This window comes from Rhinolophus ferrumequinum, chromosome 13 (assembly GCF_004115265.2).
Source record: "Rhinolophus ferrumequinum isolate MPI-CBG mRhiFer1 chromosome 13, mRhiFer1_v1.p, whole genome shotgun sequence".
Taxonomy (NCBI): domain Eukaryota; kingdom Metazoa; phylum Chordata; class Mammalia; order Chiroptera; family Rhinolophidae; genus Rhinolophus; species Rhinolophus ferrumequinum.
In genome coordinates, this window is record NC_046296.1 from 70,237,867 (window position 1) to 70,265,292 (window position 27,426).

The window sequence follows — 27,426 nt, forward strand, 5'->3', positions numbered from 1 at the left end:
GATTCTGAATCTGATTTTCATTCTGTTCTGAAGCCCAGTAGCCACCGTGTCTTGGCTGCACTACTTCATGGCACTCACCTCGCTCCCCACCCCCACCCCCAAGGGCTGTTGCAGGTGCCAGCATAGCATTTTAGCAGAGTAAACAGGACCCTGCCCTGTGGGTTCTTGCCCAGACCTTCTGCAAAATGAAAATATACTGCATTTGATTGAAATGACTGTTTTTAGAGGAACCTCATGGGGCTTTCATGCAGATCAATAGCTCAGCCTGGGGGATTTGGGCTAGAAGTCACCAGTGAAAGTGTGTCCCGCTGTTGGTGTGTGATGAGGGAGACCACAGGAAGGGGTAGAGCAGGGCCAGCCATGAGAATGAGGCCTGTGTACAGATGGGTTTGGGAGACATGGGCACAGAAACCAAGCAGGAAAGAGAATGTTAAACCCAGTAAGTAGAGATGTGATACAAGAAAGACGGTGGGTGACCCTAAGCAAAGAGAAAAGTCCAGCTTCCTGGAACCAAGGAGACAGTCACGACTGATCTAATGCTGACACATAAGCAGCTGGTCTAGAGCATATGCACACGTTACCTGGAACAGGATTTGTCCTCATACCTGGGGAGGTAGGCGTTGGACGGATTAGGCCAAAAGGACTGGTCCCCCGTGTGGCAGATTGACAGGGGCACTGGGCCCCCCCGGGTCAACACAGTGTCACTGTCTGTCCTTCAGTCCTGGTTGGAGGTTGAAGTTGAGTGATGTGGGCTGTGCTGCTACAGTCTGAGAAGTCAGGCTGGGACAACCTGGGCACATGTCCCAGATCATGCCCCAGACACCCCAGCTTTCTGGATTGGCCCCAGATAGGGACTTTGAGGGGTGCAGACTCTAATCCCACTCAGCTACGTAGGTTTCAGTTTCATCCCCCAAACTGATATTTTTGAGGCTGTGTGTTACCCCCTTTAATTTAATAGCGTATGAGTTTTCTTTCCCACCAGTTTAACCTTTAGCTTTTCTCTTATTCATTGCGAGATCTGCAAACAACTGTCCAAAATGTCATATGAGCAGCTGTCCCCAGCAACCTCACCACCCACATGTGAACCGCCCTCCGGTGTGTACATGGGCCTGGCCATCCCCTGAGCTTCAGCCCAGAGGGTCAGCTCCTCCTCTATTTTACACTCACTTGGGTGTCTCAAAAGTACTTTATTCTTTTCAAAATATTTATGAAGCACTCGTACCATTCCAATCTGTACCAAGTACAAAATCTCTGCCCCTGAAACCTGCACTCCTGGGGAGGAGAAAGCCTGAAACACAATTCATTAAAAGCTTGCTTTTATAATTCCATGGTTAGATGAGTGCCATGCCTTCATGGAGCTTTGGGAGTAATAACAAGGAGAACCCACTTTCGTTTGGGGGTACCGGACAGGCCGCTATGCACTCCTGGCATTGAAGCTGAAGTGAAAGCAGGAGGAAGAGAAAACCACCCAAAGAGAGGACGCTCTTCTAGGCATGGGAGGAGCCTGTGCTGACATCTTCAGGGAGAGGGAAGATCTCCCAGGTCAGGAGTCGCTTATAAAGAGATGTGAGGCCTGGTGCTGAGGCTGGGCAGGGATGGCAGGTCACCGACACTGTGCGACTGGCACGCAGGTCAGATTCTTGGACACAAGCCCCAGCCCTGCGACTCAGGATGGAAACACTCTCAGAAACAAGTTCACATTCTCTTGGCCTGTACCCGCCAGAGCAGCAGCTTCGGCAGGTGGAGGCGGAGCATTCAAACGATGCTGGTGCCCTGAGGACTCAGTACTTAGTCCTATTTAATTCTAATTAATTTAAATTTAAAAGCTGAGGCACAATTCAGTTGTTGGAAAAATTTTAAATGTGTTTAGAATAACTTGGGAATGGGAATCAACTTTTTCAACTGTAAATTTTGTGAAATCTAAACACAGATCAACCACTTCTGATAAAAAGCTGGCATCCAAATTGGGATGTGCCATCAGTGTAAAAAATATGCAATGCATTCGGAAGACTTAAAATGGAAAAAATGTAAATATATCATTAATCATTTTATAGATTAACTGTTGCAATGATATTTATATTTTGGGTTAAATAAAATATGAAAATTTCATTTCTTTCATTTTACCTCCATTCCATGGCTATAGAAAATTTTAAACTAGGTACACGGCTCACATTATTTTGCTAATGGACGACAGTGGCCGAGACCTCAGTTTCCTCATCTCTGAAATGGAGTTAACAGTTGGGCCTGTATTGCAGGTTTGCATTTGGGATGAACTGGTGACAAGCATGGACGAGAAGCATTTGGCACAGGGCCTGGTGCTCAGCAAAAGGCATCTTCGTTGTTGCAATGAAAATTCTTTTTTGCGATACAGTAAGTATCCTTCTCGTAGCCCTCCCTTTCACCCGGCATGACCCCTTCATCTCTAAGAATCACCCATTTTTCTTACAAACACTTCTCAGTCCCTCCACTTTTCCACATCTCTACTTCCTGCTCTCCAGTCACAGTTGCCGTCGTCTTGCATGTGGATGACTTTGTTCCTCCTAAATCGGTGCCCTTACGCCTTGCCCCATGATTCTCTGGATTGCATCCAGAGACACCTGCTGAAATGAAAGTTGTAAAACCAAGCAGCCCCCGCCTGCCATTGCTCCAGAGTGAGCGAGCGCCCCTGAGGGCACTGTGTTCTTGCCACTGCTGCTGTCACCCCACCAGCCACTGCCTTTCCCATTGCTCAGCCAACCTGCCTTCCCCCACTTGCTCATGTGTCTGCACCATGTTCCCACTTTTCTCCTGATCTACATCTGCTCACCCTTCAGAAGCTTTCCCAGCTCGGGCTTCTCCTTCCCCCACTGACCCGTGCTCGTGGTGGCATCTGAGACCGTGGAGCTCCTCCATTGAAGCTTCGAGGGTGAGGAGATGCCCCTGTATTCCCAGAAGTGAGTCACATGGCGCTAGCCTCAGAGCCATTTTCTGAAAATCAATTTCCCATTGCTGAGTAACCAACTTGCCAAACACCAATCAACTGAAAATCAATTCAACAAATGACCAATTCACTAAAGGGGTGATTAACCAAAAGACGGTTTGCCAAGATACTGACGAATTTCTGCAACTGTCTATTTGTCTCTGCAATTTCCTCTACTTCTGCCACAGCCCAGTCTCTAGGGTCCTCCAATGTCCCTCCCAGAATTGGGTCTAGGGCAGTTTGCAGGTGCCACATTGCTGCAAGGACAGGGCCGGGGGTATGGGGGGACAGAATAATCTGTGGGACAATTCAAATGTTTGCTGAACGAATCAACTGAGTAAGCCCGAATTCTTGCGAAACCTCATGTGGTGAAGATGCCTGTTCTGTGTCCCTGGAGCTAGTTCTGTGGTCCTCCTTCCCCTCCTTGCACAGGAATTACCTAGGTGCCTCACAGAGTGCGGCCACACCGCTCCCAGGCTGGGCAGCCATTTGCAGTGGTACGGTGCTCACCGGATGATAGAAAGGCTCCTCTAGGAGTGAGAAAGCTGTGTGGGGGACCCCGTGACTATTTTCTTTTCCTTGAAACGTAGTCTAAAAAGACATTACACGAACATTGGGTTATGTACCTAAAATGTAATTCTTCTGCTCCGACTACCTCTGCCATTATCCTTAAGAAATAGGGAACCTTTCTGACTTTCCAGGAAATTTGGGGAGTTTGATTTTGTTCTATAAAGAAGCATGAGTTGACAAACTAAGAGAAACCAACACTACTGTAAACTGGGCATAAATTATTACCTGCAGGTAGGGAGTTTGGCACGGGGTAAACACTTGGTAAACAGTAGGTACCTCCTCCTTCTTGCCCTGTCTCACTGGCACCATCAGCCGCCTAGCGGGGCTTCCGGGTCCAGAGAGCTAGAGACCCAGGAAGAATCAGACAGCTCAACCATCTGAAGGAAATAGACCCAAGCGTCATGAAGAGGCCACGCCCACCATAAGCCCCTTTACCTTGGATTTCAGGCTCTTTGATAATCAGTTGATAAAATATGTATTATGAGATTCAAGGCCAGTTCACTGGCTAACAAAGGTCACTGATCAGCCATGAGTTAATTATGTAAGGAACCCCTGGCTTGCTTCTCCTTCTGAGATGTCCTTGAATGACAGATGAATTAGGGTGGGCCGGGCTATTTATCTGCGGACGGTTCCCTTGTGGGATGGCACCCTTGTGGACTTCAGTTTCTATAAAATAACCCAGGAAGTTCCATGAAAGCCAAGAGTTACTGGGATAAGTTCTAATTCTGTTTAGGGCTTATTGCCTTTTGAAAAAAACAAAACAAAACATAATCTTCATGCTGGAAGGAATGCTGGAGACCACCCAGACCAAAGCTCTCTTTTACAGCTGGAGAAGCTGGGCTGCAGAACTCCATGGACTAGCTCTAGTTTGCAGCTAATTAGAGGCAGGGGACAACTAAGAATGGACACCTGGCTTGTCACTTGCTGCTGAATCCATTGTATACGCGACCTTGATGCCCCATAAGTCCACTTGGAAGCTGATGGCGCGGTATTTAGGAAAATAGTAAACACACTGTTGCAAATGCTGCATATATTCCAAAGTCTGTCAGCAGAAGCTCATTTCATCTGAAATGTGGCCGAAGGGTTCTGCAGTGGAGGAGGAAACTCCCAACTGGCAAGGATCCTGGGAGCGCATTCTTCTGAGAGCTGGCTTTTCCGGAGAGTCAAAGATTTTTATTTTATTCTGAAATGTGTTTTCCCATTCCTTCCACTCAGCAGAAATGTCTAGAGTCCCTGCTTTGTGCTCCTCACCCTGCTAGAGGCTGCGCTGAACAGGGCGAGGTCCCCACCTTCAGAGCCGGCATGTCCAGCGTGGGGCAGAAAATAAAGTAAACCTAATGTGTGAGATGTCAGCGGATGAAAACAGGAAGGGGCAGAGGGGCTGGCCGCAGACAAAACCCGATGTTAAATGAGACGGTTGGCGCGGCCACCTGTCACTGTGGAGACACCTCATACCTGAGCAGAGATGGTGAGGGCAGGGACTGCACCGTGTCCCTATGTGTGGAGGACATGCGGAGACACATCAAGGGGACCAGAGGCCAGAGTGAGCTGAGTGAGCACAGGAGCATTTGGGTGTGAAATCAGGGAATGAAGGGGCCCCACCATGCATCACGCAGGGGTCCGTAGACCACGTATGAGAAAAATGGCCCTTTATTTTTATAAAGTGAGGAGCCATTTCATGAATTTGAACAGAGGTAAAACATGATCTGAAGTTACACTGTTTTCTTTTGAGAGTAGATTTTGTCAGTGAAAAAAAGAAAAACCCCACAAAACAAAAAAACAGTGACAGTAGAGAGACTCTTGCCAAAGCCCCTAGAATAACCCAGGGTGGCCTTTCTAGGCTGGCAGAAGCAGGTGTGAAAAGAAGGCATCAGACTCTGGATGTGTTTTGAAAGTGTTTTTATTGATAAAATAACCCACTGCTATGGGTTTTGAAAAACGGACTCAACAATGATCTCTATTGTCCTTTGCTGCTATTTCATGTTGGTGTGACCAGAGCATCGCCTGTGAGAAACCAGAGCAGTGTTTTAGAGTGAGAAAAAAAATTAAGGGCTAAGCCTTAAGACAGCACTATCTGGGATTTGGAAAGAAAACAATTTTCCCAGAAGAGACTGAAGAGAATGGTTATGGAGTTTGCAGGAGAAGTAAAGAGTATGTCATCATAGACCTTGGGGAAAGAATTCCAAAAAGAAGGAAGTGGTTGGGCAGGTTAAATGCTATGAAGAGTGAAGATAAAAAACAAAAGGCCCTGGTGGACTAGGCAGTGAGGAAGTCATCTCCAGTATCTGACTAGGGCAAGGTCTTGGCTTCGCTGGACGTTGATTTTCTAGCTGAGAGCTAGACACACAAGGATTCCATATTGGAGGGAAAAGGAACCCCCTTGAGGGCCAGATTCTGTACTCAGAACCGTTCAATATAAACGCACCCAAAACGCAGGGGTATGTAAACTACAGGCCCCTGTGTAAGGAGAGCCAAAGGCTAAGTGCCACTAACAGTAAGGGAACCCCTGATAGTCTCAGTTTTCACCGAAATGACCATTGATGGTCCTCCTCACAATCCTAGATGCATACGGCACATGGAAAAGTACTTTTTTTTTTTTTTTTTTTTTTTTTTTTTTTGCTGTCTTTTCCTGGATGTTTTTGATTGTCTTGGCATGAGCTTTTGGGTATTATGGTAACAATAATAAAAAATGTGAAGTTATCACTAGTGCTCTCAGTCTTTCCAAATGGTAAATTAATTTTCAGCACATATCCTTGGGGCAGGTCAGCATTATTAGCTCCATTTAACAAATTAGAACATTAGGAGAAATTAAGGGACTTGCCGGAAACCGTCCACGCCACAGGGATTATTTAAGGGCCGACTATCGTCGTTGGGGCGCCTTGAAGCCATTTTGCGTCTCCTCTTCCTTATTCTGTCCATCTCATAGTCATTTTTCCTGGGTAGGCTCTCCACTGGGGAAGACCGAACCGCAGGCTTCTGTGAAGTGTTAGCCGCCCTTTGTCAGCGTTGTCTACTCGGTATTTAAGTGTGGGAACCTTCCAGGCTGCTCCTGCTGTCTGACCTAACACCTGCTCAGCATTATCGTTTAGGGGTGTCAGAGTTGCTATTTGGACAAACCCATGTCTTCCCTCCTGCTCAGTTCTTTCTGCTGTGCTTCCTGCCTCAGTGGGTGACACCATCACCCCCTGCCCCCGCAACTGTGCAAGCTAGACATTTAGGGTTCACCCTTGATGACGCTGACCTCTCTGCCCCGAATCTCCTCAATCTTCACGTTCCTTTACTTCCATTTCTTTCATGTGTCCCTTCGCACCCACTTCTTTCCATCTGAACTGCCGCCATGCTGCGCAGAGAAACCATCACTACCACCTGGGCCCTGAAATCGCCTCCTCTGAGCCTGTCCAATCCAATCTCCATGCTAAAGCCAGAGTGATGAAACCTGATGAAACCTGACTGCATCCTCCCTGCTTGCAAACAGTCAGGGCTTCTCTGTGCTCTCACGAACAGACCACAACCCTTACGAGGGCTTAGGCATCCTTTTAGTCTGACTGCTTCCACCGCTATTTCCAGCTCCTTCCATGAAGAGGACCCCACACCCCAGATGGCTAGGCCAACCACCATTTCAGGCTGCTGAGCCCCGGATAGGGGACCCAGCTAACCCCAGGCCAGACTCCTGCCCCATGGAAACTGTGAGGTAATAAGTCTGCGCTCCTTTAAGCTACTGAATTTGGGGTAGGAGGAGGAAAACAGGCTTGGAGGCCAGCAAGTGATGCAGGAAGGGTGGCGGTGGCTCTCGGTGCAAGTGGGCAAGTGACTGGAATCCCAGGGGCCCTCCTGTCCACTTCCAGAGACAACTGGTCTCAGCTGTGTAGATTCGGTTTCTTTTTCTCTTTCCTCGTTGCTGCTTGGGATTTAGTTTTCTGGGATAATGTTCTTCATTTGCTTGTCTTAAATCTGCTGTGCGACTAAGACAACTTGGCTTTTCCTAGTCATGATTCTACGAGTTACCACCCAAACCAAGGCCTCACTGTGAAATGGGAAACTGTTAGTCATGGTGCTAGGGTTACAGGCACGGACATGCACCGCCGGGCACACTGGAACACATGGTCACCCAGCTGTTGTCCCCACCCCTACTTTCCCTGTCATTTCAGTTTATGTCTTTTTTAAAATGTCCCTTTATTATTATCTTAGTGCATTTAACGCAGAACCAAAAAAAAATTGTAATAGATGCATGTATTCACTATACTTGTTTTTACTCAGCTAAGAGGTTTTTGTTTTTTTCAAAGAATAATTAGATATAAAGTTTTATCAAATGAATTTTCTTCATCTGTTGAGATGATCACATGATTTTCCAAATTAAAATAATTATTTGGTTAATTATTTTGTTTGGTTTTTAAAATGTTTAAATAGATTGTACTTCTAGGAAAAATACAACTTGATTTTGGTTTTTCATGTGTAAATATACACATATGTATGTTGCTGGATTTTTTGTTAATATTTTAGTTACAATTTTTTTAGCTCCTTTCCTTAGCCAGATGTGATCTTTTCTTTGCATATTTTTAAAATTAAGCCTATGCTACCTTCATAAAGTGATTTGAGATCATTCATTTTATACATATATATATGTATGTATGTATATATACTGGACTATTTGGGGTAAATGTGGCATTATTTGCTACTTGCAAGTTAGGTATAACTCACCTGTAAAATATTAGACTCTGGAGAGTCTTTGTGGGACAATATTTAGTGATTCAACTTTGTAATGGTGATAGGACTATTCTAGTTTTCTGTTTCTACTTGAGTCAATTTTGGAAATTACATTTCTCTAGGAATACAGACATTTCATTGAAGTTTTCAAATTTATTGGCATAGAGTCATTTATATTCTTATCTTCTAATCTCTTTAGATTTTGTTATTGGGTTTATTATCATTCCTAGTATTACTTAATCTGTGCCTTATGAATTTTCTGAATCAATCATACAAGAAGTTTTTCAACTTTACTTCTTTTTTTAGCCTTTAGATCATAATCCTCTCTATTCTAGATTTTTAAATTTTGTTAATATTTTTTCTTTGCTTTTCTTTCTTTGTGTTTTTTTTCGATTATTTTCACCCTACCTAAATTAGAGGCTCAGCTCATCAGTCTTAAGCCTTTCTTCTCCTGTAATGTCAGCATTTGAGGCTGTCCCTCCTTGGTAAGTGCTGCTGGCCGTCCAGCCTTGGATGGCACCATGGCTTGCTTCCTGTCTGTGCCGTGTGCAGCCATGACCCCAAACTCAAGATCTCTAGTGCTGCCTACTTGAGAGTTACAGCTTCCTGCTTTCACCGACTTTTTGGTTTCTCAATATTTTTTTACTCACTTTCCAGCTCAATGATAATATTAAAGATGTGTTTTTAATATGTTTTCCCCATGTTTTTGGCAGATTTCAGTGACAGCCGAGTTGGTGTGGTTGCGAGCCTCTCAGTGATGAGAAGTGTCTTGCCCATGCCTTTAATGTTTAAGAACCTTGAACCCACTTTGCTTTCTGCTCTCATGTGAAAGGGGTGTGGTCTTGCCTCTTTGTTAAGCTCTTCCAGCAAAACTTCATAGCCCAATTTTTAGGAACCCACAATGTTACTTAATTTATTTAAAACATGATGTCTAAGTGTTTGGGTTACCATCCCTAGCCCAATTACAAACCTCTGTCTGTCCAAACTTGTCATCAAGTCAAAATCCAACAGAGCATTGGCCAAGAAGCCCTGAATACTTCCTTAACTTTGCTGTGTGGACCCCAGTCCTCACCCGTGAGCCCAGCTGGATATAACTTAACATGATAACAACACCAAAGTTGGCACGGTTTGGATTCTTTTCATCAGAACAGTCTATGTCCCACGTGAAGGCAAAAAGATGGGGGCAGGACAGAAACAAAGGGCCTCATTAGTGCTGGTGAGTGTATTTCTTCATTCCAGATGTTTATGAAGCTCGGTGCTCATCCTGCCAGGATGCTGTGCTCCATTTATAGCAAAACAGCAATGACAACAGTGATTTCATTGGGTACCATATGTCATGGGGCTACTTTACACAACAAAGGGAGAAGATGCATTTTGCTTTTTGCAGCAATGCTGAGAGAGCTTGTGAAACACTTTACAGTTTTTGATGTGCTTTCTTAAGACTTATCTCATCTTTAGAGCAATCAGTGGCGATAAAGAGTTAATATTGTCGATATCTGTAAATGAGGAAACCAAGGCTTGGAGACATGAAATGACTTGTCCAAGTTCATGCAGCCACTGTGGCAAAAATGAGTCTCAAAGATCCCAAATCTTGTTCCCTTTTCTACGTAACAAGTCACCTGAGACCTTTTCCCATCAGGGTTTGACATTTGTAGTTTCTGTTTGTCTGCGGTCACAGCGGTAGACATCCAGACTCTCTATTAAGTTCGTTTTTGATGATGGGCTATCTGGTTACAGCGTCAGCCTTCCCATCAGACTGAGAGCAGTGCTGTCTGTGGGAAGGCGTGAGGCACCTGGAAAGCAGCCAGGCTCTCGGTGCCTTGCAGACCAGGGTTACAATTTGGTCCTCAGTCTAGGAGCACTGAGAAGCAGGAAAGCCTTTCAATCAGGTGGCGTGTTTGTGTCTGTTCAGTGTCATTGAGAATTCTGTAGATGGGCTGGGAGGAGTGGGAAGACCTCATTAGGAGGCAAAGTCCAGATGAAAAGCTCTAACTAGGGAAGGGAAAGGACAAGGAGGAAAAGAAAAAGACGTGTAACTCTTTTCTAGGGCTGTAAAGACAAAACGTTCTCTTTCAGTTCTTCAACACAATGCTGTCTTGGAAATACCCTTGTTTGAAGAGCAACAGAGGGGAACCAGTCTCCTATTGTTAAGCCTACCTGCTTTCAATGGTCCTGAAATGTAACTTAGAAATCATTCTAATAAGCTAACATTTTACCTTCATATTTATGATTGCAGTGATACGTATATGTGTATATAGGTATATATGCACACACATATGTGTATATGTACATATATATATGCAACCTCTGTAATCGCCTTATTAGAACAGATTTTAGCTTTTAAATTTGATAATTTGTCTGGGCCTATGGTACGTGTAAAATACTGATTATAATACTGTGATCTTTGTACTTCATCTTATTTGAGTTCTAAACTTGCTAACAGTTTCTTCATCTGAGTCCAGTTCAAAGACAGTCAAGTGCATACAGAGCAGAAAGGCTGGAAAAGGCCAGGCTCCCTGTGTGGGTTTTCACCACATTTGGAAACTCAGGAAGCTGTGATGCTGTTTACCCAGGAATCCGGAGGCTGCTCTGGATTGAAACCCGGGGCTGACTGCTCCCTTCCGGTGATGTGGCACCGCTTGGCTACTTGCCAAGGACTTTCCCTAAACGACAAGCAAAAGTGAAGCCAAGACAGAAGAGGACGCCTTTTCGGAGTGTCAACGTGCAAGTAAGACGCTTACAAATACACCAAGTGGCATTGAGCAGTAAAGTGTGGCAAACAACGTAGTTTCCCTTTTTCTTTTTATGAGTGACAGCACCTGAAAATTGCAAAAAACACAACAACAAAAAAAAAAACGTTTAAATAATCTGCAAACCAATCTGGGTCATGTACACCCTAAAAACATGAAAATTGAGTTCTGACAGTAATGAGAGTGTCTCTGCCAATGAGTACCCCAGACAAAGTCAGGGAACACCAGCGTGTGAGTGTGTGTGTGTACGCACGCGTGGGCTCTGCTGTCTGACTCCCCTTTGCATTTGTGATGAGCATGATGTCTTTCCTCATGAGAAATGCAATAATCTGAGACGTTGACAACACCACCTCCCCTGGCCACCTGCTCGCTCTGTAACTCCCAGGTCTGCGCTCTTCCCGTTCTTTTGTGGCTCTTCCTTTCCATTTTGCCCTTTGGGTTTTCCAGATGGCATGTCTAGCACTTCTTTCAGTATTTTAAGCGGACCCTTGCTTACAATGTGGCTTCTCAGTGCACTGTATTTTATAACAGAGTTAAAAATAGTTTAAAAGCTGAGTGGAAATCATGGTGCTGGGCCAAAGCCAAGTTTAACTCTCTGGACTCAGTGGTTGCTTTAACTTCTCATGTCTGTGTGTGTGCAGGACCTGGGCCGCTGTGGAAGGACGCGTCCTACAATGGAGCTCTCGTGGCGTGAACCTGGAGATAGCCACTGTGTGGGCGTGGTCAGCTGTGTCCACTCTTGAGCTCGGACTTTGAAAGTCAGTCTCAGCCCAGACAGCCTTTCCAGAACTTAGTTTTCAACTACTTCAGAGTGTTTTCTTTCGTTCTCCTCTCTTCTATGGAAATTGGTCTTCTGCTATCATCAAATCAGGTGATTCTTAACAGATATTTTAATGTAGAAATTCCAGTTTTATTCACACAAAGTTACTGAGTTTTGCTGCCCTTCCCTGCCCTTTTCCTCCCCAAGAATTAGTCTCTATTTGAAAGAGCAAAACATTATCTTGTCCCAAAGCCCTGTTTTGTTTGTTTGGTTTTTGTCTTTATTTATTTACTGTAGTACCAATAAGTTATAGAACAGGCCAAGGTAACCCTAACACCTAATAATTCACACAATTATGCTCACTCTAAAAGCCCCTATCAGCAGAATGACCATTAGGTATTTTTCTTTTGCTATAGTTGCATTAATTTGGGTGGCTAACCATGTGTATTCTTAAATATACTTTATTCTTCTGAAACAGTGGTTTTCCAAGTTCCCTAGGTTTTCTTCTTGTATAAATCCGTACAGCTAAAGTCAAATTTATTTAGTCGAATTTACATTTTATGTCTCTACAGTCAATGAACTCACTTGCCTGCCTCACGATTGCTTCCATTATTGTCTTTTGAATAACAGCACCTGTAGGACCAATGCTCAAAAAATTATTTATGATTTCATTGACTTGCTTGCTCCCCTCCTTTAAAAGTGTTTTAGAAAGTAAGGTGACTACTTTGCATATTTGTTCAGTGTTCTTTTTTTTCCTTAAGTGCCTTCCTCATACATAGCAGCAATAAAAATATGGGTCTACAACCTGTCATCTGCAATTCGGAAGTCCAAAATGCCCTGCAAAACGGTTTTGTGTGTATGTGTAGTTGCCCATTTGGAGGCGAGCCTGGGCCGCTCCCAAGTCGTTAGACAGTCACACCTGCTCCAGGCAGTGGGAACCTCCCTCGTTTCTGTCCAGCCTTCTCAGTGTGGCTGTCACACGTCTGCTGGGTGCCTGTTGACTACCAGACTCTCCAGGTGGCCATGCCATGCACAGGACGTGTACCCTGTATCTTTTCTAAGATCAAAAAAAAAAATCTGAATATGATACACATCTGACTCCAAGGGTTTAAAGTAAGGGTTTACAGGCCTGTATTTTGAAATAAAATTAAATGTGGGCTTTTTAAAACCATGATAGTGTTTGGTCTGCTAGTTTCAGTGTAAATGATGAATTGTAAAAATTTAGTTTAGATCAAAATCTTTTTGTGAGTGATGATAAAATGCTGACTTGACATTGTCACGATTTCAGAAAGGGTTAAATAATTTGGGGACTTGAGAAATGTTAAAATAATGAGGTATTTACTAAATAATGCCCCCTCCCCCAGGAATGAGCACTTTGGCTTTAACTGGCAATCGTGCCGCCTTTTAAATTAGACAGTGTTGGGCACCAAAGTGACCCTAATTCCATTGGAGTCCCCAGCTGCAGTCATCGTTCCGGAAACAACTGAATGTTCAGAGTGCGAAGAGAAAAAGCAAATTACCCAGACAGCTAATGCTTAACTTGGTTGTTTTTTCGGGATGACAGAGGTAGGACTAGCCCTGTGCAAATTATGAAGGGGAAACATTTTACTTTGATCCCCTCCCAGAGTGTCTCTCAGCAAACCCTCCCAACGCGACCTTGCTTCCAGAGTAATTTAATGTTTCTTAGCTGGTGGCGAATTCCTCCTAAGACTTGTCTTATGATGATGTTAGTTTCCCGTGAGACTCCATCCAGGGACCTTTCTTTGTATGATACAAGGGAGATTTAAAAACGAAGTCCTCAAGGAGCCAGTTCTTGATGGTGGAGTGACCAGAACTAGGCTGCATCACGTAGGAACTCACGTCTGATGACCTGTCCCCTAATTCTGTTATTAGGTCACACCCTCCATGTGCCCGTCAGGCTGCTGCTCTGTATTCTGGAAAGAGACCTGACTTACTTGTCCTGTTCTTTCTTTTCTGCATGCCTTTAAAAAATATATATGTACATGTATGTACATATTATGTATGTATGTGCATATATATGGAGGTTATTTAGCTTTGATTTAATGCAATACTTACAAAAGCTTGAGTGAGTGACAAGAAGTGGTGTACAGCAGTGGTAAATTGCCCTGAAATCTGGAGAATAGGAGGACGGACATGAGCTCCTTCCCAAGGTTAAAACGTTATGCTGGAAATCCATCTTTTAGGCTGTCTTTGTGCTACACCTAAGTTACATAATTAGAGGAAGGGGAGGTGTATGATAGTAGCCCAGGTGAATATTTGATTTCTGTCAGTTTTAATGCTCCTTTTCATTTGTCTTTCACATGCTAACAGTTCACCATCTGTATAGACGTAGCTGTTGTTCAGCCTGATGCCAGGGTTCACTGACAAACTGTAGAACCATTGAAATTCATGAGCTGCCAATGGGCTTTGCACAATGAGAGGGCAAGACGTACACAAGCTGACACGGAGCTTTGTACTCACAGGTTTAGAAGTGAAATCCTTAAACTAGTTTGAGTATGTTTAAGGAGTTCCTTTCTATTTGTATAATTATTTATAAGTAGAATATCCAGTAACTGGGAAATAAAGAAGAACACGTAATACCACCTCGCTTCAGTGATGACCTGCAGACATCTAAGCAAGAGCCTGATACTTCCAAACTGTTTTCATCTGCAGAGTAGATTCACATCACATGCCCTCTTTAACTTGCAGACAATCTTGTAACATCTATTATTTAGTAAGAGACAGAGACAGAAGATAACTAAGTAATGTAAGGGACATAGTCATTTGCGTGGGTGAGTGCGAAGCCCACGGAGAACGTCAGGAGGGGTCACATGAAAAGCATGCAGAGAAACGTGGGCAGCTTCTAGGAGCAAAGACTGAGCCCTGCCTGATGAGCGGCGAGGAAAGGGGGACCTCAGCCTCAGGAAGGTGCGGAAGTGACGTGGGCAGCAACTTCAGTGCGTGGGAATACGCGGGTGCCGGGCCAGGGATCGGAGAAGCCACACCTACGTCCTCACTTCCTGTGAGACTCACAGAATGAATAGAACACGTTCAAGGGGACACCTGCGGGGGACAAGGAGGCCTTAGTCGCACTTTGTATTTCAAACAACGCTTAGGAACTTGGTGTTGGTGTGCATTTCAGTGGGATTATATTTTATTATACAAATGGGCAGACAATCCCGTGATCATTTCTTATACACATGTTAATTATGCATCTTTATTATGCTTCAAAAATTGTAGCCATCTTAGCTCAGAAAAGCTGCACTTGGAAATCTGATGTTATCTTTCTGTGTTCTTTTATTTTTATTGTTTATCACTAGACCAGAAATATTATGCCAAAGTGAATGAGACTGAAAATTAGTGATCTGCTCAGATGATGAAAAGGGAAACACATCCTTCCATATTTTAGGGGGAAAAATGAAGGTATGAAAATAAACTAAACCTAAGCTCAGCACCTCCAAAATATATCCCTTTGACTTTTTAAAATCAAAATTATACATTCACCTCACTTTTAAAAAATCAAGCAGTTTTACAAGGTTTTGAGGTCAATGCTCCGCGGACATTTGTTCTAGCTCCAGAAGCAGCCACTTTCCATTCTTAGCTGTCGATTCTAATAGTTACTGTTCATCTGTGTTTGCTTCTATATTTCTGCGTTACATTCTTACACTGATGCTCTTGTGTTTCTAGTTGAGAGAGTATCTGGTGACTTTTCTGTTTCTGAAGATGAGGATTTAGGCTTCTTATCCTACTCCAGATACAGCCACGTTCCCCACCCAGCCTCCAAAACCAGTTATATTTTGAGAGAAAATACCCAATATTTGCATTATGATTACTATGTAAATATATTCACAACTGAGGCTTATAGATACCGCTGCAGCCCCGTCTTGTACAATATTTTTGTTTGTTTTCCCTGGAGTTAATAATTGTCTTATTTGCTTATTTTCATAGTTTGTTCCATTTCTAATTCAGGTCCAGACTCTAGCAGAAGAACAAGCTCTCCATCAGGGAGACTCTGCATCCTGTCTGTCCCTTGGAACATCCCGCTGGAACCGCAGGTCTTCCTGGCCAACCTAGGCCAGTTTCCCTCTAGGCTTGTTGCACTGTGACTGTCTGGGGAGCTGCGTTCCCGTCATGATGGACAATCCCTTCGCCTGTTCCCTAGGTTGAATCCCAGGCCCTTTTCCCATCTCGGTTTACCACTTAAGTTTGGGTGGGGCCAATCCATTAGTATCTGCAGAGAAAGAATGCCTATGAGGCTAATTATTGACACACATGTCAGGGTTGCATTTGGCTGCTTGCAACAGAGAGTTTCGGTTTTGTTTTTCCCATGGCAAGAAGCATGAAGGTAGGAAATTCAGGGTAATGTGGTGTCTGCTGCGTCAGCAAGGTGTTAAGTCCATTCCATGTTTTGATGGTGTCATCACATCTGTGTCCAGGGAGAGGGAACCAAACCTTCTCCTTACCTATCTTTGTCCTTTCATTCGGAAGTAACTGCAGTAGAATTCCACGTATACCTCACTGGCTGATTTAGGTAACAGACGCTCCTAGATGTTGTAGCTGTTTTCTGGGAGTTTTACTGTCATAAGCAAAACTGTGATTCTGTTCATGAGGAAGGTGGGGGCAATGGTGTGTGATTAATGGATCTCCTGCACCTTGCATGTCTGTAACTTTCTCCATTCTTCCTCTCATTCTTCACTATCAGTCTAACTGGACAGAATTCTAGGTTGGAAACCAAGTCCTCACAACGTGGGAAGTGTTTTCTCTTGTGACTCCTACACAGTACTGCCACGTGAAAGCTCGCTGGGCTTCTGGCTCCTCAGGCTTTTCATGCGACCTGTCTACCACCTTTCCAATGTGTTTTGAAATTCAGGATTCCATGTCTTGATGGGCCCTCAGGAAGGGTTTTTAATCTGTGACCCTGTGTCTTTCAGTTTGGGGAACATTTTAAATTTAATTCTTTGATAATTTCCTGATTCTTTTCTCTTTTTCTGGATCTCCTATTAGACATTGGACCTCTTGTTGGATTTTCTAATAGCCTTATCCATTTTTCTCCTATTTTCCGTTTTCTTTTTGTTCTACTTGCTAGGAAATTTCACAAGACTTTCTTCCAATCTGTCTATAGGACTTTTTATACATTCTGTCAAATTTTAATATGCAAGAAATCTTTTTTGGCTCTTTGAAACCCCCCTTCTGTTTTGTGTAAATTCTCATTCTTACTTTAGGTATGCTTTATCTTCTCTTATTGCCCTGAAAATATCATTTTTTGGAACTTTTCTTCTGTAACTTTTGTTTCCTACAAGTTTCTGAGCTTTTTATTTCTTTTGTTTGCTTCTGTGCCTGTTTTTCATATTGGAGACTATTCTCAGACGTCCAGAAATGCTTTTTCTCAAAGCTGATTTGAAGCTCTGTGTAAATGTCGAGGCTTGTCAACTTGTCAGCGCATGGGCTTCACTGTTGGGGGGTCTGGCTGAGCTATTTCATTAGGGAAACTCCAGATACAGTACCAGTATCTTTTCTCTTTAGATTCTCATTCTTCTTAGGAAAATATTTCACAAAATTCTACGTGTGGGGTTCATGTTCCTCTGCCATGGTTCTAAGAAGGACGTCTGGGGATTCCCTTCCCCGGTATGTGGTCCTTCAGTGCCTCCCACACCATGTCAGCTCTGCACTCGCCGCCTGGGTCCTCATCCTCTCCTAAAACAAAGCTCCAGCTCTGTCTTGCTGTGAGAGAACCCCTTATTTCCATCTTACCTGAAAGGTGGGGCAATGGTTCTACAAGAAACATGAGGTGCTTCTTGAACAGACTTTTAAACAATGCTTCTGATCTCACCCTATCCCACCTCCATCCCAGCTTCTGAGGGCACGTGACCCCCAATTCCTCAGCATTTCTGGGGTTCTGTGGCCCAAACCACCTGTAGGCTTTCTGCAGATGGGTACAACCATCAGGATACTGACAGTTGCCTCTCATACGTCACTTTCCTGCCTCCAATTTTCATTGCTGTCATCCTTCCTTCTGTTTCATGCGTTATTCCTTGGGTTTATGCCATCATGTAACCTGTTTGCTCTCACTTCTGTGGGCTTTGAGAGGACCCAGTAATTTGCCATGTTTAGTGGGAGTTTAATGTTATTTACCAATATTAAAATCCCCACTTCTCATTCCTTCCTTTACCCTCACCTTTTGGCACCTCCTCCCTAACTCAACACGTAAAGGAGCAAATATTCATTGTTCTCTGGAGGAAGAAGTAAGAATTATTTCTTCCAGCTCCAACTTAAATCTTACGTATGAGATTAGAGAACAACATGTATATGGTAGGTCTGCCAAATCAGGAAAGTTGCCTGATGACTATATAGAGAAATGGACTGAACGTTTTAAATATGGCTGACTTGACAATATCAGGAACTAGGATAGTCTGACCAATAGCATTTTGTCTTCAAGAAATGAGTTCTCTTCCAGGCTGTGTATCTAAGTCCTTGGACTGTGACTCACCCTCAAACCTGGGATCCACTACTCTCTGCCTCCTAGATCACACTCTGTGCCAACTCTTGTCCTAGATTTTCCTGGCTTCGGATATCAGCCCTTACTGTGTGCCCAAGACGCATTTGCTACCTAAACGTGATCTGGAAAATCTTCAGATACTTTTGAGATAGTTTAGCAGATCATACTTGAGCAATGAAGGCCATCTGAAGACTCAGACAAAGACCTCGCCAGTCTTAAAGTTTGAGTAACATAAACAATAAATCAGTATTAACAGGTGGACCAAATATTCATTCAAGTCCACAAGTTCTGGAGGGCTATGGTCACCGTGCTGTATGTTACAACTCCAGGACTTATTTACTCCTTCAGCAAGTCTGTACCTTTTCACCACCTTCACCCATTTCACCAAATTTTGCAATAAACTTTTTTGGAAGCTATTATTTAGGAAGATGAAAGACAAGAAAGAAGGAAGGTAGGGAGGGAAAGAAGGATAAAGGGAAGAAACATATCATAAAAGGGTATGTTTAAAGAAAAACATTAATAAATCCCTTTTCTCAGTGAGGTGATGGTGAATGTGTGCCGTATACACTCTGTTTCCCCACATTTCCATTTAACAAAGGTGTCCTCGTGATGTCACTAAGTATATGAAATTCATATGTCACGAATCTACTGAGGAAATAGTTACTTCTACGTAAATGTCAACATTTTGTATAACTTTTTATTTGAAATAAATTGATGTACTAAAAGTTTCAGAAGTTGTTCAGAGTCTCCATGTGCCCTTCAGAGCAGCTTCTGCTCACCCCTGTTGGCAGCTTCTGTAATCACTACCCCATTGTGGATGCCAGGACGTTCACACCGGTGCCGTACGATTAACTGAAGTGCAGGCCTGGTCCCCACTTGTCCGTTTTTCCTAACGCCTTTGCCCACCCTAATATCTAGCACGTGTTGTATGTAGTGTTAACATTGGGTCTCCCAGGCCCTGTCCAGCCTGTGACACTTCTCATTATTTCCTTGTCTTCTGCGATTTAGATGAAAATGAAGCCTGTGCCTAAGGATGATGGTTTACTCGTTGCTGAAGGTGTGTTTGGTACCACGCAGGAAGCAGAAACGTTCTTTGGATCAAACAGTATTCTTATGACAAATCTTCTTTTACGAATCCAAGCTTCCAGCGAGTGAACAAAAGTGCAACAATCGTCCCCTTGGTGGGGGTTCCTCCGCGGACCGCTGGCGGGGGCCGCGAGAAACCAATTAAATCATACAGCCAGCTAAGTTTTCTGTGTCAGAAGGTGAAAGATCTGACATTATTGTGGACGTTGTAGATAATTTGGTTAAGAAGTTTATTGCTATCAAATATATGGTGATGGAAGGAGAACTGACTCTGGTTGGTGAACACACAATGTGATTTATAGATGATGTAATACAGAATTGTACACCTGAAATCTATGTAACTTTACTAACAATTGTCACCCCAATAAACTTTAATTTAAAAAAAAAAAGAAGTTCATTGCTGAAGATAAAATTGTTTATTTTTACAATGAAATTAAGAAGACAAATATTGATGGAACCCAGAATCATGGGGAAATTATTTGTATTAGATTAAGAAACCTACGAAACAGAAATGCATTTGGAATCGGTTGTGGTATGCACACATGTAACCCATATCTCTGTCCAAACACGCTGTGATAATTCACAATAGGAATAGAGAAAAGTCTCAAATACACACACATACACACACACATAAACACACACACACACACACGAACTACAAAGTTTTGTGACAATCATGTTGTTGAAAACAAATCTTCCATGTGAAAATACACAAAAAATATATATATTTAATTCTTTAAGGAATTACTTTGTAAATAAGAATAGGTCATTTTCTGGAATAAATACTTTGATAGAGCTCTGATTTTTAATTGGATGAATGTATATTCGGCGAAATATTTAAAAAAATATCCTAAATACTGAAAGTTTATTTGGCCAATCTTGTCTTAAAGAAGAAATATTTATCAAAGCAATAAAATCTCTATGGAGTTGGTTTTAGACCAAATTACCAATCAGTGCATTTGTGTATATTTTCTAATTCCTCATTGTTTCTGTTTTCTTGATGGTCAGATGGCTGATAATATCCCACAACCTGAAGGACTTTCATGAGAAGGAAGTGAGTTGATGAGTCCATGGTAAGCATCCACCATAATGAGCAACATTGAAGATTCTTCTAGAAATGGTTGCTATTATTACTTTTCCAGGTCTTACCTAAACATCTGGTGCCAGTTAAGGTCTGTACAAGCACCTGCCTGGGAAAGGACAGCTTTACCAAATTGACTTTATATCCACCTCCCAACTTTTACAAATCAGGACATATTTTATTCTCTTCAGCATGGCCTATATTCCATCTTCTGGCCTTTTCATGGTAACGGTGGCTCGGTGGGATTCTCATTTACAATATTAGACTGTCAGTGGGCGTCCTCTCTCTGATTTCAACTCTGGTTGAAATCAAACAATGATCCTTGCAAGTGTGGGAATGGATCATGAAAAACAAGAGGGCAGAGAAACTGCCTTGAGTATGTAGTATTCTTTATTATCATTATTAAAACATATAAACACAAGCATTGAATGAGCAACAATCTGGAAAATAAAGTGGGATTAGAAGTTATGAAAGTAGAGAGATGGTTTCGGAATTGTCTTCCTAAGTTGCTTAGATGCAGAGGGATGGGACACTTTTGCCTAGGACATTTGACCCCAAGTCACCATGAGTGTGATCAGCCCTGAAGGGAAGTGGCTCACAGGACAACGGTCTCTCCCTGAGAATACCTGTCCCCAAGTACGTAGCCACACGGATGAGCATATTGCTCTACTTGCCACCTGCAGACAGAGACAGCGCCCTCCAGGAGAGGTGCTCTGTCCTGTAACACGGGGCCACCTTCCACAATGGAGATGAGGACAGAGATGGGAGTTTGGGCTCTCACTGAGTAGCAGAAACCAAATTCTATGTGAGGAATGAAAGGAAACATACCTATTGTATTTTCTTTCCTATTATTCTTTACAGAAAGTGATGTATGCCTAGACGTAAGGCTTTCTTTGAAGGAACAAACACGTAGAAAGGACACAATGGAGTTGAAATGGAAAATATAAAAATCAAAGATGGGAGGCATGGTACAAACTATCTGGTAAGGAAGGAGTCTGAAGAGGTGTAATAACTGCCAAGAAAGGCTAAGGATGACATGAAAGCGACCTCAGGAGAGGCTGGTGAACAGGACAAGCAGGTCGGGCAGGGAGGGTTTCACAGCCACAGGAGGAAAGAGCGGGCTTTAGAGGAACAAAAAGTAATTTATTAACAGTGGGGATATTGTGACAAAAAGAAAAATGCATTTTGCTCTGGTCAAAGAACAGATGAAGGGAGAGAAAAGATACCCCGACACTGGCAGAACATGTTGTAGTTAGTAATCAAGAAATACTCCACAGCTGTCAGTGTCAGGCTGCCTCCAACCCCGATTCTGACCATCATATCATTATGCGTGAAGTATTCAGGGAGATCTCTCCAAGTCAGGCAGGAGGCTACGTCAATATGAGCGAAAGACTCCATGGTTCTTAAGAGTCTGCTGCAGTAACTGTGAACCTAACACAAAAAAAACAGCCTTAATGTTCATATTTGGTCATTTAAAAATTTATAGAAAAATTATACAGGATAAAAACCCAGCAGAAATTTATTGAACACAGTGGACATTCTTGAGAAAATGAAAAAAACGACAACCAGTGTGTCCTCATTGCAAAACGTGAAGTTGAAGAATTAGAGAAAAGTGAGTACTAAATACACTGGAACAGAATCAATGATGATTTAACTACAAATATAAAGCTTAAATCTCAATAGAAATTACCTCAAAAAAATCTACTCAAAAAAAGATATCCCGTGGTCTTTGTGAATTCTATCCCTGTGCCCATTCTCCTTCAATGAAACCTATCCAATAGGTTGAAGATAATTATGCAAATAACAAGATATGTGGATGGTGATACCAATAATGTACCTAGAAGGAACATGAAACTGCAAGAGGACCGTTATATTTCAATAAATCATTACTCGAGAGTGGAGCAGCGTGTCTTCAAAATTTAAACTTGGGCATGGAATCACAACATTTTATTCCTGTTTTTACTTTTCAATGTATTTTTGAAATATTATAAGTATTTATTCATCTTTCTTATAATTGGTCAAATTCCCCTAAAATAATAATTCACTGTAGATCAACTTCAGCAAAATAATCATATTATTCAAGACTGATAATAAGCTGGTTAAGATAAGGAATTTTTTCTCTTTCTTTTTACTTTCCCCCACTTTAATTTTTCAATTAGAGTTGACACTCAATAGTATTTTATATTAATTTCAGGTGCACAGAATAGTGGTTATACACTTGTATAATTTAAGAAGTGATCCCTCTGACTAGTACCCAACTGGCACCATACATCGTTACTATATTACCATGTTATTGACTATATTCCCTATGCTTTGCTTTACATTCCCATGACTGTTTTGTAACTGCCAGTTTGTACTTCTTCATCCCTTCATCTTTTTCACCCTGCCCTTCAACCCCCCTCCCATTTATCACCTCAACAAATCTAGTACCCATATGACAATATACATAGTTATTACAATATTACTGACTATATTCCTTATGCTATATAACCTACATCCCCATGATTACTGTGTAACAACCAATTTGTACTTCTTAATCCATTTGCCTTTTCACCCACTCCCTCAACCCCTCTCCCATCTGGCAACCATCACAATGTTCTCTGTATCTATGAGTTTGTTTCTGTTTTGTTTGTTATTTTGTTCTTTGGATTCCATATATAAGCAAAATCAAATATCTGTCTTTTCTGTCTGACACTCCTCTCAACACAATACCCTCTAGGTCCATCCATTCTGCTTCAGATGGTGAGAACCCATGCCCTTCCCTGGCCGAGCAATATTCCATTGTATATATGTACCACCTACTGTTTATCCGTTCTTCCATCAGTGGATACCCAGGCTGCCTCCACATCTTGGCCATTGTAAACAATGCTGCAATAAAGATATAGATGCAAAAGTCTCTCGAAGTAGCATTTTGGGTTTTTCAGGTAAATACCCAGAAGTGGGATTACTGGGTCCTTCTTTGTCCCTTGTTATAGCTTTTGTTTTAAAGTCTATTTTGCCTGATATAAGTATTGTTACGCCAGATTTTGTTTGTTTGTTTTAATTTTCATGAAATAACTTTTTCCATGCCTTTACTTTTAGTCTGTATGTATCTTTCGATCTGAAGTGAGTCTCTTGTAGGCAGCATATGTAAGGGCCTTGTTTTCTTATCCATTCAGCCACTATATGTTTTTGATTGGTGCATTTAATACGTTTACATTGAAAGTAATTGCTGATAGATATGTAGTTATTGACATTTCTTTATTCATATTTTTAATATTTTTTTTCTTCTACTCAAAGAATTCCCTCAAAGAATTCCCTCTAAAATTCCTCATAATACTGGTTTGGTGGTGATGAACTCCTTTAGATTTTTCTTGTCTGGGAATCTCTTTATCTGTCCTTTGATTTTAAATGATAGCCTTGGTGGGTAGAGTAGTCTTGGTTGTAGGTTCTTGCTTTTCATCACATTGAATATTTTGTGCCAATCCCTCCTGGCCTGCAAAGTTTCTGTTGAGAAAGCAGCTGACAATATAATGGGAGCTCCCTTATAAGTTACTGGTTATGTTTCTCTTGCTGCTTTTGGGATTCTTCTTTATCTTTAACCATTGGCATTTTAATTATGATGTGTCTTGGTGTGGGCCTGTTTGAGTTCATGCTGTTTGGGACTCTCTGTGCTTCCTGGACATATATGTCTATTTCCTTCACCAGGTTAGGGAAGTTTTCAGTCATTATTTCTTCAAATATGTTTTCAATTCCTTTCACTCTCTCTTCTCCTTCTGGTACTCTTATGATGCGAATATTGGTACACTTGATGTTGTCCCAGAGGTCTCATAAGCTATCCTCGTTTTTTTTTTTTTTTTTGGATTCTTTTTTTCCTTTTGCTGTTTCGATTGGGTGTTTTCTGAGACCTTATCTTCCAAATCTCTGATTCAATCCTTTGCTTCATCTAGTCTGCTGGTGATTCCTTCTAGTGCATTCTTCATTTCAGTTACTGTATGCTTCACTTCTGATTGGTTCTTTTTTATGGTTTCTATGTCCTTTTTTTTAATGCTTACTATCTCTTTGTTGAAGTTTTCACTAAGTGCCTTGTGCATCCTTATAACCATTGTTTTGAACTCTGTCTCTGGTAGGTTGCTTGCCTCCATTTCATTTATCCTTTTTCTGGAGTTTTCTCCTGTCATTTCATTTGGGACATGCTTCTTTGTTTCCTCATTTTGGCTGCGTCTCTCTGTTTGATTCTATGTATTAGTTAGATCTGCTATGTCTCCCAGTCTTGGCCAGGTGGCCTTATGTCGTAGGTGCTTGCGGGGCTATGGCATCGTCTCCCTGGTCACCTGCTCTGGTCGTTCCAGGAGTGTCCTTTGTGTGGGTTGTTGAGCCTTGATTGCTATTGGCATATCAGTGGATGTGACTGACCCTCAGACTGACCGGTCTGACCGGTGGGTTTGGCCACATCCAGAGTTTACAGGCTGCTGTGCAAGTGGCTTACACCATGGAGTGGGATTCGTCCCAGTGGGGTTTGGTGCCTGTTGAGACCATCCTTTGTGTGTGCTGCTTGTGGGGCTAATTGGGCGGTGCTCTGCTGTGGTCTGAAGCCAACCTCCAAGTATGTTGGTTCTGGGGCCTCTTGGGAGGGGCTCTGGTGCATGTCCAGGTCACCCATTACCTGTGACCAGCTGGAGACTACCTGGTAGGAGCAATAAAGCATCTGTGGTTGTTTGCTCCCTGTGATAAACCTGGAGGCATATGGGAGAGGCTATGCTGCAAACTGAGGTCGGTTGCCACCAGCCCCAGGCCTGAGGTAGCTCCTCAAAAAGCCGAGACACCCCGAGGCCTACTACTACCTGCCGGCTCCCTTAAGGTTCAGCCACTGATAAGGCCTCATGCAGTACACAAATTGGGTGAGGCAGGGTCTTAGGGAGTCACTAGAGTGGGAAGAGTTATGGTCACCAGTTTAATGTAGACTCTGGTTTGGTGCCAGTGCTGAGCCTGGAGCGACTCAGCAAAAGTCTCAGCAAACCAAGGCTAGTTGCCACCTGCCTGGAGCCCTTGAACTCCAACAGTTCCCAAGAAAAAGTGCAATGTGGGCGGGTGGAGAAAGTGCCTCCAGCATTGGGGGAGTTGAGTGGGGCAGGGTCCCAGTGAGTCAGCAGGACAGAGCAGCAGAGCTCACCAGGCCAATCAGATTCAGATTTGCCCAGAGGGGGCGGGCTCAACACAGGAAAGATGGCGCACACCTGCCAGCTGCTCGGTTATATGGGAGGAGGATCTCCTCACAGGGAAAATGGCAACTCTCCTCCAGCCCCCACTTGAAGCTACACACCTCAGTCTGCCCACCCCTCCCCATATGTCTCCGAGGCCTCCAAATCACCTTCCCTCCGCTGGAACCCAAGGTGAGTGCCTGCGAGTGAGTCTGTGCGCCGGCGCTTTAAGAGGACGCCTGGGTTTCCGCCGCCTTCCGTCCCACCAGAACGTTGGAATCCCCATTGTTTTTCACAGCCAGATATAGTGGGGCTCCTCTTCCTGGCACCCGTACTCCGTACTCCAGGCTGGGGTGCCTGGTGCAGTGCTTGTTTTTCCCACTTCCCTTGGGGAACCTCTGCAGCCGAGATAGCCCTGCTTACTTTCATCCACCACGTGCAGGTGTGGGCCCGTTCCGCGTCACTGCCCTCCTACCAGTCTCCACGTGGCGTGTTTTACCACCTTAGTTATAAACCTTCTGCTCAGCCAGACTTCAGATGGTTCTCCAGGTTGATTGTTCTGTAATTTAGTTGTAAGTTTGATGTGTCCACGGAAGGAAGCGGCACAGTTTTTATTTATCTACTCTGCCGTCTTGGATCTCCTTAGGAATTTTTTCTCTTTATCTTCTTTATATTGTTCCTTTGGTGCTCTTAATGGCCTTGGTTTTATTTTTATAAAATATTTGGATCTCCTTTTCAAACAAGTGAACCCTCTGGAGGTAATTATTTAAATCTGTTCTAGTGGAGACTAGAGAACTGATAGTGTCATTTCTGTGTTCAGAAGAGTAATGCATTTTCCTCAAATCTTAGTTCAAATTTCTAAATCTTGAGAAAACATCCCCATTTGTTTTTCAGTTGCTGAGGAGTGTCCAAAGAGAGTTTCTATGTGTCCTTACATGGTTTTGAAAATGTGAATGAATATCTGTATGTCAGACTATCAAATCTTCTAGTCAGTGCTTACTACACTTCCTCAAATATATTTCATTTTCTAATGAATATGTGGACAATTATTAGAATGAAAGCGTTCTCCAATTCAATACATCTTTGAGTACTTATTTTATGTAAAATACTCTTCTTGGGTTTATAAAAGACTCAAAGGTAAGACGTCCCACCCTGTGGGGACAAGCAGGAGACTGTCAAATCATCCAGTACAGAATGGTCTGTGGAGAGGCTAAGCCAGTATATGTCCTGAAACAATGACAAGAGAGGGAGGGCGTCAGGCAGACCTTCATGAAATGTGTCCAGGGCCTTAAATGATGGGTGTGTCCTCCGTTTACAGAGGGTTCCCTTTCCTCCTTGCTTTCTGTGAAGACTGAAAATGCAGGGGTGAAAAGGGTGAATTAATAAAGGGGAACTATAATTAGAATTAGAATTCTAAAATCTGTTTAAAGAACAAAAAGTCCTTCTTCAGATGACCCCCTCCTTTGAGTGTGAACGTATGTCAGGATACTTACCGCACAACCTGTGCTGGTCGCTCGTAAGTTAAGTCCTAGTTCTCCGCGTCAGGCGCTGCTCTTCCTCTGAAATTTATTTTTCTCTCCTCCTTTTTTCTTTTTTTAAACTGTTTTAGTTTTCCTCTGTGCTTAGAGTTCTCTTGCCAGGGGAACTCCTTTGTTCATTCATTCCATCAACACATATTTTTCAAATACCTACCTATTGCCACACATGGACCAAAGCACATATGGTATGTCAGTGCACACCCTATTGTTCTAGGAGCTAAGAAACTTGTCCATGTGAGAGGACAGCAGGAAGATGACTGTCCACAGGGAGGGCCACCTTTTAGTCAAGGCAAAGAGTGGTG

At 42.9% G+C, this 27,426-nt stretch overlaps 1 long non-coding RNA gene across 1 annotated transcript; it reads left to right on the plus strand.

The window, feature by feature from the left end:
* The first annotated feature begins 2,314 nt into the window (after positions 1–2,314).
* On the plus strand, positions 2,315–19,582 carry LOC117033333 (uncharacterized). Its single transcript, XR_004424871.1, has 4 exons — positions 2,315–2,370; positions 10,807–10,961; positions 11,625–11,854; positions 19,248–19,582. It is a non-coding gene; the product is annotated as an uncharacterized LOC117033333 (long non-coding RNA).
* Positions 19,583–27,426: the final 7,844 nt, after the last annotated feature.